General features: G+C 36.4%; 1 protein-coding gene across 4 annotated transcripts in view; it reads right to left on the reverse strand.

Annotated features, from left to right (window-relative positions):
* Nucleotides 1-14,409, reverse strand: part of Disp1 (dispatched RND transporter family member 1) — a 150,309-nt gene that overhangs the window by 92,895 nt on the left and 43,005 nt on the right. Inside the window, exon 4 of one of the 4 annotated variants that reach the window (XM_048358151.1) lies at nucleotides 14,217-14,367. The exons of the other annotated variants lie outside the window; for them this stretch is intronic. The gene's annotated coding sequence lies outside the window, so the exon portion shown is untranslated. The remainder of the gene's footprint in view (nucleotides 1-14,216; nucleotides 14,368-14,409) is intronic. 4 annotated transcript variants of the gene reach the window in all.

Below are 14,409 nucleotides of genomic sequence, written 5' to 3' on the forward strand. Positions count from 1 at the left end.
GGGAGACTGAAGACTCTGTCTTCACTCAGCCAGTAGAACTTTAGCTGAAAATACATTTTGAGTTTGTCAGGATTTGGCTATGAAATGTTCTCCACCACCAAGCTCCTATGTTGAACAACTGATCCCCAGTTGACGGTGCTATTGAGAGGTAATGAGGATGCCAACTTCAACAATGGATTAATGTATTGATGAGTTTAGCACTGCATTGGTTATTAGAAGGTGGGACTGGCTGTAGAAAACAGGTCACTCAAAAAGTGCATTCTTTCAGGGCATACCTTGTTCTGTTTCCTCCTCTTCTCTCTGCCTCCTATTGGGCAAGAGGTAAGCAGCTCTCCTCTACCATGCTGTTATGCTACGATGCCCTCTGCCTCACAACTGGCCCAGAAGCAACAGAACCAAGTGAATGTGAACTGACAAGAGCCAAGTGACCATGAATTGAGACTTCTGAGTCAAAATAAATCTTTACTCTTTTAAGTTGTCGGGTATTTTGTCACTGCTAAGAAAAGCTAGCTAATACTGATCTTTTTCAGCATGGGTAGGCATGGGGTTCTTGACTTAACCCTTAGTGTTAGAGTGGTTTGAAAGTTTGGCTCTAATTTCAGTTTAAGTAATTAGTTTTAGCAGCTGTCAAACACTGGGAGAAAAAAAAAACACACGAATAACACATTAATCCAAATAGAAAAGGTATATTTTAGCTGCTTTACTAAATTATGACATTTGGTTTTCAATTCTACCCATCAATTATTTATTACAAGTTCATGTCACATACTGAGTGGCAATTTAAAATGTCTTTGCAGCAGTAGTAGTCAGTAGACATTTTGTTGAGAATGAACTACACAACTTGTGGGCTGGGATGGGAGGGAAGACTGAGAGAGAGAAGGGGTGACACTGTCCAAAAAGAAATATACTCATTACCTATTTTGTGAAACAGTACCTTCTCTGTCCATCACCTTTATAATAGCTATTTTCAAAAAACCAAATAAAATGCCTTAAGTGCTATGAATACAATATCAATATTAAGCAGCATTACTCATTAATTATAGTCACACATCTCATAAAGTAGAAGAACTGGATCCAAAGCTAGATAATGTGATTCCAAAGTCCATTCAATAAAGTCCTATTAAAGTGTAGTCTACAACCAGCTACAGCTGCTGGGCTTTGCTGTAATGTTTGTTCTCAGGGCCCACTTCAAATCTACTGACTCAGTCTGTTTTATGAACAACATCCCCAGAAAAATTATAACTGAAAACCATTTATCTCAATGTATATATGTTGGTCCATATATCATAGATGTCTAGTACCTAGGAATTCTAAACTCTAGGCCCAGAATCTGAGTTTAACCCCAGGACTGGCACTAAAAAAAAAAGGTATGACAATTATTTTGAAAAAGATAGGAACTCATAAATGTAATGTTTCTCCACTGTAAGATGGAAGAGAAATATTAGAACTTATAGGCATAGGTAGGAACTTTTTAAAAAGAGTTCCAGGGGCATAGCATATAAGAAAGAGATCTGACAAACAGGATTACATCAAAATAAAAAGTTTCTGCACAGCAAAGTACATATTTATTAAACAGCAGCCAACAGACTGGAGATCTTTATCAACAATACATCTTACAAAGGCCAAATACCTAAAATATACAAGCAGCTCAAGAAAATAACCCCTCCCAAAGCTAATAAACTAATCACTAAATGAGCAAAGGAGCTTAAAAGAGACTTCTCAGAAGTAAGAATGGCAAATAAATATATGAGAAAATACTCAATACCCTTAGCCATAAAAGAAATGCAAAGCAAACAACTTTGAGATTCCATCTCTCTCAAGTTGGATTGGCCATTATCAAGAATTCAAACAACATTAGAAAAATAGATTATGTCATTTGCAGAGAATGGATGGACCTAAACATATGCTGGGTAAGGTACAGTGAGCCTAGAGAATCAAAGTGTACATATTTTCTCTCATATGTGGAAGCTAGATCTAAAACATAACTGGACATGACAACCTATACACAACTCTAGGTATTCACACACAGTCAGACTAAAGGAGGATACCCTTAGGGGAGAAATCCAAAAGTTTAACTTCTCTGAACATTTAAAATACTTCAGGAAGTGGAAACATGGGTCTTTTTGCTGATATTGTTGGTGTTGGTAGTACTGGTGGTGATTCAAGTAGCAGAGCATTAACCTTGAGCAAAAAAGCTCAAGGTCTGCACACAGGCCTTAAGTTCAAGCCCATGACTGGCACCCAAAACAATAACAATCACAATGTATGTTCTTTATTTTGAAAATGCTGGAACTCATAAAAGTAATCTATTAAAAAGTTTGCACAAATGTACATTTATAGTGTTGATGCTTCTAAACTATTTTATTAGGATAAATTTTCATGCTTGGAATTACTGAACCAAAGGGTACTGATGTTTTTAGGGTACTTAAATTACATTATCTGACTACCCTCCAAACCCAACATCCAGACAAATAGTGGGCCTTGTAATCTTTAAAACACACACACACACACACACACACACACACACACACCAAGATTAAAAGATGTGAAATTACTCTCCTACTTATTTTAACTAGTATTTCTTTTTTTAAAATTTTTTATTATAAAACTGATGTACATAGAGGTTACAGTTTCATACGTTAGGCATTGGATACATTTCTTGTACTCTTTGTTACCTTGTCCCTCATATTCCCCTTCCCCCTCCTCCTTTCCCCCCCTGAGGTGTTCAGTTCGCTTACACCATACAGTTTTGCAAGTATTGCTTTTTTGTTGTTGTTTCTCTTAATTTACCCTTTGTCTCTTAATTTTGGTATTCCCTCTCAATTTCCTAATTCTAATACCAGTATACACTGTTTCCAATATACTCAGATAAGATTACAGAGATAGTGTAGGTACAATCCAAGAAGGTGATACAAGAACATCATCAACAGTATAAACTACAGATACACATGGGATGTTGAAAGTAGTTACAACTGTGATATAACAATCATTTCCATAAAATGGAGTTCATTTCACTTAGCATCATCTTATGTGTTCATAGGGTATAGCTATTGGGCTCTTGTGATCCTCTGCTGTGGCTTGCCTAATCCTGTGCTAATTATTCCCAATAAGGGAGACCATAGAGTCCATGTTTCTTTGGGTCTGGCTCACTTCACTTAGTATAATTTTTTCCAAGTCCTTCCATTTCCTTACAAATGGGGCAATGTCATTCTTTCTGATAGAGGCATAAAATTCCATTGTGTATATGTACCACATTTTCCTTTTAACTAGTATTTCTTTAATTGCTGGTATTAGCCTATAAAATCCTTTACTATATAGGAAAGGATGGTCTAGTCATACTCAAGATATTTCATTAGAACATAATGTTCTTTCTAAAAAAAATTATGTTGCAAAAATTTTCCTCCTTAGTGTCTCTATTATTTCACTGTATTATTTTAGACACTTACATAAAAAATTAATGTATTTAATTATTGTCATCATTGTTCCAATGGATTTAGCCTGTCATAAGAATATAAGGGATGTATTGGACTCCATAATGAAATGCTTTCTTTGTTCTGTCAAATTCCATGGAAAACCAGATCAGAGAACTAGGATATAACCTAAAACATACAAAACAGTGGCCTAAAGATACTCCAAAAGTGGGAATAAAGGAAACATACAGAGAACAGTCTTCTCTATTCATTCATAAAGTTATAATGAAAAGAATTTAACTTACTTGCAAAATTTGCAGTTTCTTCTTCTCTCCCAAGACAAAGGTACTTTCAAGTCTAACGCAGATAAGAGAAGAACCCATCAAGCTTTCATTTCCTTCTTTTTTCAGCCATTGTATTGGACTTCTTCTAAATATTTGCCATTCCCAGATTACTGAAATAGAATGTGAAACGATTCCTTTGTAGTGGAGATGACTGGAATAGCCCAGTCAACCAAAATTCTCATGCCTGCCAGGAATCAAATTGAGAGGATAAATCTTTAAAGATGAGACAAAATTACTGAAGCATAAGAGGATTACTCTTTGTGATATATAACTATTGTATTTTGGATTGTCTAACAATCTAAATACCATATGGTAAACAGATGTAATGGAAAAAAGAAAAGAAAACCTACAGTCTCTATATCCATCTCAGATAGGAATCAGATATTGCACTGTATATTCAGGGAGTGTTTTTTTTTTTTTCATGATTTGTCAAAATTCTAATTCCATAGAAAAAAAGCATTATTTTTGAAAATATCAATTTTTAAAGTCCATAACATGCTCTGTCTCAAAATTTCCCTTTTGCTGGTCCAATCCTATCAAATGTCATGTAAATGTTTTGATGTAATTCAATATTCTTCAGTTATGTGTACACAAACACACGAGGCATTTATTTGATAATTTATACTATTCTACTGATTTAAAAGTAGGAATATATTTTATGTCTTCTCCAAAATGTACAGTTTAAGATTATTAAGGCACTATTTCCTTTAAGTCAAAACTATATCTAGTCTATAAAATTTTTCAAGAAATCCTAACAATTGAAAATAAGGTGCTAATTTTGTAATCACAAACTATGCCTAATACCAATAGGCTTTTGCTAATAAAATTGCTAGGAAGCTACAAGCACGGCTCTTACTTGACATTATAAAGAGAACTGTGGTAAAGATGGGAAAATAAGTATTTTTCTGAAATATCCTTTAACATCAGAACTAAAATGCTACTTCATTAACAACCCTAGAGAATACTGACAAATTCTGTCTTAGTGATAAATAGCAGCCTGAAACTTTTTCTCAAAGTCAAACAAGGCAATACTTATTTTCCTGCATGTAGAACATTTTCCTAAAACACTTTCACACACTGTTTGGTTAATTGGTTGGCTACTACTGGTCTTAGGGATTGAATTCAGGGCTGGACAGGTGTCCCTGAGTTATTGTGGCCAAGGCTGTGCTCTACCACTTGAGCAGCAGCTCTGCTCTGGCTCTTTGGTTTTTAATTGGAGATAAGAGTTTCACAGACTTCTCTGTATGTGCTGGTTTTGAAACACGTTTCTCAGATCTCAGCCTATTGAATAGCTAAAATTACAGGAGTGAGCCACCAGCACCAAGCCAGATATTGTATTTTAAGATGACTATCCAGGAAGTTACATGTAGTCTTCTCTCTCCATAGAAGTTGCCCTCTCTCATAAAATAGAAACAAAAAACAAACAACAATAACCAAAAAACCACCCAAGTTCTCTCTTGTGCTAAACAGCCTCTTCACAGAAAAGAAACCTGCTACAAAGGCCTAGACAGACCACATTCCATAGCACTGAAGTGTCATTATAGACAAGACTGTAAGTAAATAATGCTCTCTTACTTTTGGAGTACAAAAGTTCGTGCACACTGATGAGAAACTGGACCACATAGGCAATCAGAAACCCTGAATGAACAATCACTCATGGTCTTAAAGTACAGTGCCCGCATATATCTTGTGTACATATTGTGTTTTTTACTTAAAATATATTCTTTAATCTACCAAGATAGAAGTACAATTATATTTATTCAAATTAAAGATTCTATAACATACAAATACTATTGATATAATTTCCAAAATTACTTTACCAATCCTTTACCATCATATTGAGGTTGCTCTAAACAAGCAAGATTCATTTATCTTATCTTTACCATCTCCTCCGTACCATAGAACTCGACCCCCTCTAACAGCAAAAGCTAGACATACTCAGGTATGACAAACAGATAACAGATATGCTTATCGATGTTTAAGCAACACAAAGTAATTTATGTGGAAAAAGAAGATGAAAAATAACAACTTTACTCTAGTTCCTTAAATAGCTAAGCCAGATTGCCCTAACACTGTAGGGTACTGTATCTATAGTGTGGCAGATGATCCTAGCACTTGGGCAGAAAACAGCACATGGTTCACCTTAAAGTTAGTCTTCAAGCACAGCTGCTCCCAGAAGGCCCCTATCACCCTTCCTAGCCTCTTTCTGCAGGAAAATGCCTATGAGCAAAAGATAAGTCACAAAGCTCCCTGGAGCCAAACTAAATATCAAACCAAATACTGATGATTAGAAATGATTAACCAAAAAGCATGGACAACTTAAAAAACAGTAATAATAAATGCTAATTAACTTGATTATAACAAAGCTAATTTCAAATCACAGTCATCAATAGGCTGTTTAAGTTAGTTGATACCTCATAGCTATTAGTTGAGATGTGGGTCTTACAAACTTTCTACCTGGGCTAGTCTCAACTCAATTACCCAATCTTAGCCTCTTGAGTCACTAGGACCCTGGCATAAAGCATTAGCACCAGTTTCACATATCTATCTTAATCTACTTATAATTCTTCAAATGTAAGAAGAAATAAAGAGATGAGCTGAGCACTGGTGGCTCATACCTGTAATCCTAGATCCCCAGGAGGCTGAGATCTTAGAATCATAGTCTGAATCCAGCCCTGCACTACCCTGGAGCAAAAAAAAGCTCATGGACAGTGCTCAGGCCCCGAGTTCAAGCCCTAGGACCAACACACGAAAAAAGAAGAAGGGAGGAGAGGAAAAGAGAGGGGAAGGGAGGGGAAAGTAGAGAGAAGGGCATGGGAAGGAAGAGAAGGGGAGGGAAGGCAGGAGGGAAAGGGAGAAGAAAGGAAGGGAGGGAGGAAAAGAAGAGACAAATATGAAAATCCATGTATTTGACTCCCAGTTTAATAAAATTTTATCATCTTTTAATAAAAACATTAAATAGGGGCTGGGGATATGGCCTAGTGGCAAGAGCGCTTGCCTCGTATACTTGAAGCCCTGGGTTCGATTCCCCAGCACCACATATACAGAAAATGGCCAGAAGTGGCGCTGTGACTCGAGTGGCAGAGTGCTAGCCTTGAGCAAAAAGAAGCCAGGGACAGTGCTCAGGCCCTGAGTCCAAGGCCCAGGACTGGCAAAAAAATAATAATAATAATAATAATAATAATAATAATAATAAATAAATAAATAAATAAATAAATAAATAAATAAATAAATTAAATAGAATGAAGTACACTGTGGAACATTCTGGGATCCTATTCTTTCCTCTTTCCAAAGAGATAATTGCTATCTCAAGCCTGAGGTTTTCATTCCTGTGCATGTCTTACACAATTAGTACATGCATAGCCATAAACAATGCATGTTCCATTTTGCATGTTTTCAAACTCTATATGAATACTATTCAGATCCTATCTATCATTCTTCAACTTGTTTCTAGCTAAATGCTGTTTTGAGACTGAAATTCATTAATTTTTTTCACTTTTGGGGGGGGAGGAGGGGACAGTTCTGGGTGTTTTAACACAAGCCAGCTTACTAGGCCGGCATGAGACTGCTGAGACACAGCTTTCGCCATGTTTATCACTGAGTATTTTTAGGATAGGTTCTCACTTCCTGTATAGGGATGACAAGTGTCTGGGATACAATGTGACTACTTTGTAGACTTCACTAAAAATCCCATAGTCATTACTGAAATTACAAGTGTGCCATGGGATCCAGTTTCCCTACAGTGAGATGGGAATCTTGCAGAATTTTCTGTTTTGGATGTCCTGAAACCAGAATCCTCCCAATCTCACTCAGCCTGCTAGGTGATTTAGGATAGCAGACTCAAGCTACTGTGCCCAGCTATGGCTTAAGAAGGGATCTCAAGAAGCAAACACTTTTCTAGTTCTCAGTCTTCCAAGTACTTAGGATAACAAGTGTGAGCCAAAATGTTAATGAACTTTTTGACCTAAGTCTCTTGTATATAGGTAGAGATTATTCCTATTTATTTCACTAAAAAGGAACTGCTAGGAAGAGACTATGTACATAAAAAATGCACAATTGTTCACCAAAATGATGTTGTTCAAGCTTTGTTCTGATCTACATATTAAAAATACAACAGTTTATACTCTAGGAGCTGAATCACTCTCCTTACCCCATCATGATATGATACACAACTGCCAGACCTTTCCACATGCAGTGTTTATGAATATCCATACCAGGGAAGTAAGAACAGCAGTTAGAACTGTATTAAATGTTTATTCTGTGCCAGACACTGAGAATTTTAATACATAATAACTTTTAATCTTCATGACAAGCTAAGAGGTAGATACTGTTAACACCCCATATTTCTATCTGATAAACTCAGATGTCTCTTAACTCTCCTTTCCAGAATTTTCCTGGCTGTTTTCACGTGTTTTTTTGTTGTTCTTTTTTTTCTGCTGGGAAAACTTTCAAGCCATATACAAACCTAAAAATACAATATCAAGAGTCAAGAACTCTTTTAATTTATAACAGGTATCTAACAAATGTTTTCTGATGCTATCTCTACTTAAAATTTTCTTTGCCTGTCAGAGGTCAAAAAAGGCACCAGCTACTTCATAGACTCTCAGTATATAGGAGACAGAGGAGGAGAGAGAGAATGTACAGAATTAAAATAATTTATAGGACTGGAGGTGTAGCCCAGTAGTAGAGTACTTACCCAGCATACACAAGGCCCGGGGTTTGATCCCCAGGACCCAGCCCCCCCCCCCCCCAAAAAAAAGAAATTACCTCAGGAGCTGAGGTAATTCATGGGATGGGATGTGGAGGATGGGGGGGGGGGAGTACACAAAGGGCAGGGAACAGAGAGGACCAAGAGTTAGCCTTATGCTACACAGATAGTTCAAAAATAGCCTGGGCTACACAGAGACCCTAAGAAAACTGAAGGAGAAAGATGTAAATAGTTCAAGGTATATTTTGTATAGGGGTGGGTGTGTCTGTATTGGTACTGGGGCTTGAATACAAGGCCTGGGCACTGTCCCTTACCTTTTTTGCTCAAGGTTGGCATTCTACCTCACGAGCCACAGCTCCACCTCTGGAGTTTTGCTGGTTAATGGGAGATAAGAATCTCTAGCACAACAGTGATACTCACCAGACACTATGTAGAAAATAAATCCATAAGATTATGGATGGGGATAAGAAGGAAAGATTGGGAAAGCAACAAATGGGGAAAAAATGGTTCAGAAAGAATTGTACTGGACTGGGAATGGGGCTTAGTGCTTGCCTAGCATGCATGAAGCTCTGGGTTCCATTCCTCAGCACCACATAAACAGAAAAAGCCAAAGCTGTGGCTCAAGTGGTAGAGAGCCAGCCTTGAGCACAGAGAGGCTCAGGAACAGAGCCCACACCCTGTATTCAAGCCTCAGGACTAGAAAGAAAAAAAAAAGTTGTGCTGATTGTACCTGATCAATGTAACTATAACCTCTCAGTACATCAACTACACAAAAACCATTTTTATAAAAAGAAATCTCACAAACTTTTCTGCCTAGGCCAAATATGAACTATGTATGATCCTCACATCTCAGCCTCTTGAATAGCTAGGATTGCAGCTGAGCCACTGGTTCCTGCTTATTTTATAGTTTAATATCTTTAAAAAAAAAAAAAGACACCATCTTACTTGGGGATATTTGAAAATCTGAATTTAAGGTCCTCTATAAATATAAAGCTCTACCTACCAAACTAAGTGGCCAACTACATTACAAGCCCAGAATTATCTTATATTTTTCTCCTCCATTTCTCAGTACCACAAAAGCAGTAAACCAAAGTAAGTTTCCCCTGACCTGATATTCATCTAATTTTCACTTATAGAGCTTTATACTAGTACTAAGTAAAAGGGGTAGAGAGAATTCTTCACAAAGGATTAATGGTCTCATTTACAAACCTGGAAGAAATTAAGAAGAAAATAAAATCCTTCTAATATTCATTACAACTATTTCATTAAGTATAATTTAGTTTGTTCTTCGGTAGCCTGAATCCACTAATCTTAAAATTATTATGAGCTTTTACATTAGACACTCATCATGGTTTCAGAAAATTTTATGCCACAGAGTGAAAGTATTCCTTTGTTGAAAAGCAGTGCTTGGACTGAGGAGCTTGGTTACAAACTAGAAATATGAATTCGGTACTACTGCAAATGAAAAAAAAAAAGTAACAGGCTAGGAGGTGCTAATAATTATTACACATATCCCTTAACCAAAAAAGAGTACTATTTTGTTTTCTCAAACACTCAAATTGCTACAGGTTATTTTTCAGCTTTTAAACTGCCTAGTTTTAACTTTCCTATGAAGAATAGCTTTGTCTGTGCCACATTAAGCCTATGATTAGCATGCTCTTGGTAAATATTTACAGCCAAAAATATTTTTCTTTTATTAGTAACTGTGACTTAAGACAAACAACCCATTAGAACTAGAGGCATCTTTGATGCTGGAAAATTACAAGAACATTTACACTTATTTGAAGTTATTGATGGCTCAAGAGTGACTCAATCAAAGAGATACAAATATAGCATCTACAAAGATATACATAGAAATACCTGTATATGCATATATATGCATAACTATATTTTTCAAAAGATAACACACATTACTCTGAAAACTGTTCACTTCTGTCATGGCATTGCCTTTAAATCAGTAGTTACAGAGCTTAGTACAGTAGTTATAGTTCTTAATATTTATGAAAGCATTATACAATACGATATACCATAATTTATTTTCCCCCAAATCATTTTCTCTGCTCTTGACAGAGATTCTTATCCTTCCTGATTGTTTGGCTTGAACTCTGGCTCCCCCAAATTCCCCTTTTCTTTTGAATTCTCCACTTATTGTCTCCCTCTATAACAGGCACTTTGCCTGAACACAATAACCACAAAGGTTAATTTAATGTTTGACATGAAGACTGTCCAATATTTTAACATATATCATTGCCTAGAAAAATCTGCACCAAAATCTTGACTATTTATATAACATGGCAGTTAGAAGACAATTATTTACAACATGGATATACTGGAGAGAGAACTATAAAATCCAGGCTCTATATCTAGCATCGTCACTACCTATTGATGTGACATTGATAAGTAACTTAACTGCTTAGAGGTCCATTTCCTCTTCTAAATAATTGTTTGAAGCAGATCAATTCTAAAGTCCCTTTGCACTGAAGTCAATGACAATGTATTCTTCAACAAATGCCCACTTCATAATAGTCCATGGAGGGGAAGTTTATTAGAAGAGCCTTTGTTTAGCTTGTATAAAGGATTTACTAACAAACAGGACTAACAATAGAAAAGAATCCTTTAAAACTCAAGAAATCAAACTGTTTACTTCCATAAGAACATCACAATTGCCTATTTATAGACAAAGAATGTATTAATCATAACTATAATGGTAATTCACTGAAGCAGTGTGTTTTTTTAATCTACTGTATTTGGCTTAAGTTTCAATTATTACATAGCTTGAAAATTATAAAATTTATTTTTTTATTTTATTTTTTTTTTGGCCAGTCCTGGGCCTTGGACTCAGGGCCTGAGCACTGTCCCTGGCTTCTTTTTGCTCAAGGCTAGCACTCCGCCACTTGAGCCACAGTGCCGCTTCTGGCCGTTTTCTGTATATGTGGTGCTGGGGAATCGAACCTAGGGCCTCGTGTATCCGAGGCAGGCACTCTTGCCACTAGGCTATATCCCCAGCCCATAAAATTTATTTTTAAAATATAGAAAGTACTGAATGGTTATAATTTGAGTTCTTCTTATTTATGCCTTAGCCTTCAGTCTCTACATTGTTTTTTCATCTGTAAAATTAAGAAATAAACCAAGATATTTGAAGATTCATTCAGTGAGTGAATCTTCACGGAGTATCTAAAGTGTGCCATCTAAGGTTGTGCTTTGTATTATGGATGCAGTTGTGAAAAAGGAATACAACACCCTGGTCTATGCTCTGGTATTATGGCTCTGCCTCTCAGAATACTTTCAAATTCAAGCTAGCCCTCCACAAAATTGGGGTAGATTAGTTTAATTTTACTATGCATCTTTTTTTTTTTTTTTTTTTTTTTTTTTTTGGCCAGTCCTGGGCCTTGGACTCAGGGCCTGAGCACTGTCCCTGGCTTCTTCCCGCTCAAGGCTAGCACTCTGCCACTTGAGCCACAGCGCCGCTTCTGGCCGTTTTCTGTATATGTGGTGCTGGGGAATCGAACCTAGGGCCTCGTGTATCCGAGGCAGGCACTCTTGCCACTAGGCTATATCCCCAGCCCAACTATGCATCTCTTAAATGATTCATATATGTCATTCTTTATAAATACTCTTCTACATTCTTAAAGATTAAAAAGGACATTACCTTATACTTCAACAAAGACACTTAATAAGCTGGAAGTTCATAGAAATGAACAGCAATAATATTTAATGTTCATAGCTACTTTGAGTTCATAAATAATAGTAAAACATACTTGTATTTGAGTTCACCCAATCTTTACCTTAAAAATACATAAAGAGGATTGAAACTACCCCAAGAATACTATGTACTGATCATACTTCTGAGTTCCAATTCACCTGTTAAAAATTTTTTTTCCTCACAGTATCTGGCCTTACATTGAGGTCTTTGATCCATTTAGAGTTGATTCTGGTACAGGGTGATATAAGAGTTATCTAGCTTCAGTTTTCTGTACATAGCCAAATTTGCCAACACCATTTGTTGAAGAGGCTGTCTTTCTTCCAACCTGTGTTTTTAAGCTCTCTTGTCAAATATTAGGTGGTTATATGTTTGTGGGCTTATTTCTGGGTCTTATATTCTATTCCACTGGTCCTCGGGCCTATTCTTAGGCCAGTACCAAGCTATTTTTATTACTATGGCTTTACTAATAAAGCTTGGAGTTTAGTATTGATATTCCTCCAGCACTGTTCTTCCTGCTAAAGATTGTTTTTGCTATCTCGGGTCTTCTATAATTTCATATGAATTGTTAGATTGCTTTCTCTATTTCTTTGAAGAATTTGTTTTCCTTTTGTCTTGTTACTTTGTATTTAGGAGGGTAAGGGAAGGCACAGAAAAGGTGGAACATGGATGAACAAATACAACAGTGGTACTCACTAGACACTACATGGAGAATGAACTGTATATCTTGTGGGTGGGGAAAGGAGGAAAAAAATGGGAGAGAGCGATGGAAGAGGAGACATGGTTCAAAAAGAATTGTACTCATTACTCATTAACTGATTCAGGTAACTGTAACCCCTCTGTATATTAATTCTACAATAACAATAAATTAAATAAAATAAATTGAAAACAAAAGCAGCCTCAGCAGAGGGGAGGGCCAGGACCAAGGGAGTGAGGAAGAGAAATGGCACCTGCTGGGGCCCAAAGGACACATGGAGGAAGAACATCTGTCTCCTCTGCTTACCTCCTGCATTCATCCTTTTTGTCAAAAGGGAAAAGCACAGGCACAGAATGAAGTCAACAATGAACTTCAGTGACCCCTAAGTGATCAGAGCTCCCTTTCACTTAGTTAACTTTCACCAGTCCTTATCTAGACTGTGTTCCTGGGGTGCCTGCGCCCCCCCCGCCCCAAGATGATACTGCACTGTCATAAAACCCAACAGGGACTAACTGAACATTTAAAAAGAAAATAAATCTAACTGTACCTAAAAGTAAAAAGGCATTTTAGAACCGTGTGTGTGTAAAATTCAATAATAAGAGGCTAATGCTCAAACAATTAATATTGAGATAGAACAAAACAGGGAACTTACGATATGACAATACTTTGCCCAGAAAAATATTTTAAGCAATAGTTTTTGGATTTTGGCTATAAATGCCCAACCTTAAAATATGATTTCTATGATTTCTAATTTAATACAGAAAAATAAGACTGTATAAGTTGCCATTTTAGTTTTGGTTTAAACAGGAAAAGCTTTTACAACTAAAGGCTATAAAGGGTTTAATATTTTCATTCTTTTTCAAAAATACATTCTTTCCTATTTGTATAGGAAGGAAAAGCTAAAAGAAACATTTCCTTACTGGGTTAAAGAAAGTACAGTGGAGGAAGAAAAAGGCCTTAAAACAAAAAATAATTAGTTTCCAGTTAATGTTGTGGACAAGCCTTACCAAATACAAAATTTCCTTCCCTACTTTTCTAGTAGTATGAGAAAATTGTCATTATAAATTCAGTACTAGAAGTTACAATGAAAATGCTGTATTTTGGCAAATAGAAAAGGCAAAACAATGAAAGCAGAGTCATTTTTAAGCAAATTTCTAGGAATAAAGCATTTATGAGCACTGGGTTATTAGTTTTAATTACATCAGAAAAAGGAAAATAGACCACATTTCCCCAAAGGTTTACGGGAAAAAAATTACTTCAGGAGGTATGACCATTAATGGCTGTCCTAAATTGTAAATCTATAACCTTTGAGGGCATAGGTGACTGAAACCCTACTGCTTTCCCCCTGATTACTCACTGAGTTAATAATGTCATTTGGGAATGAGTCTGAAGGTTATCAGAAATTTCTAGGCATTGGCTCCTCAGTTCCCTTCAAGCATTCTTGTTTATAGCAGCTTAATAACAAGCAGCAGTGAAGTGAAAATTCTTTTTGTCTGGCAGCAGGAGACCTGGGAAGAGAATTCAGATGCAGAACGTATTTCACATCACTA

This window comes from Perognathus longimembris, chromosome 11 (genome assembly GCF_023159225.1).
Source record: "Perognathus longimembris pacificus isolate PPM17 chromosome 11, ASM2315922v1, whole genome shotgun sequence".
Lineage (NCBI taxonomy): Eukaryota > Metazoa > Chordata > Mammalia > Rodentia > Heteromyidae > Perognathus > Perognathus longimembris.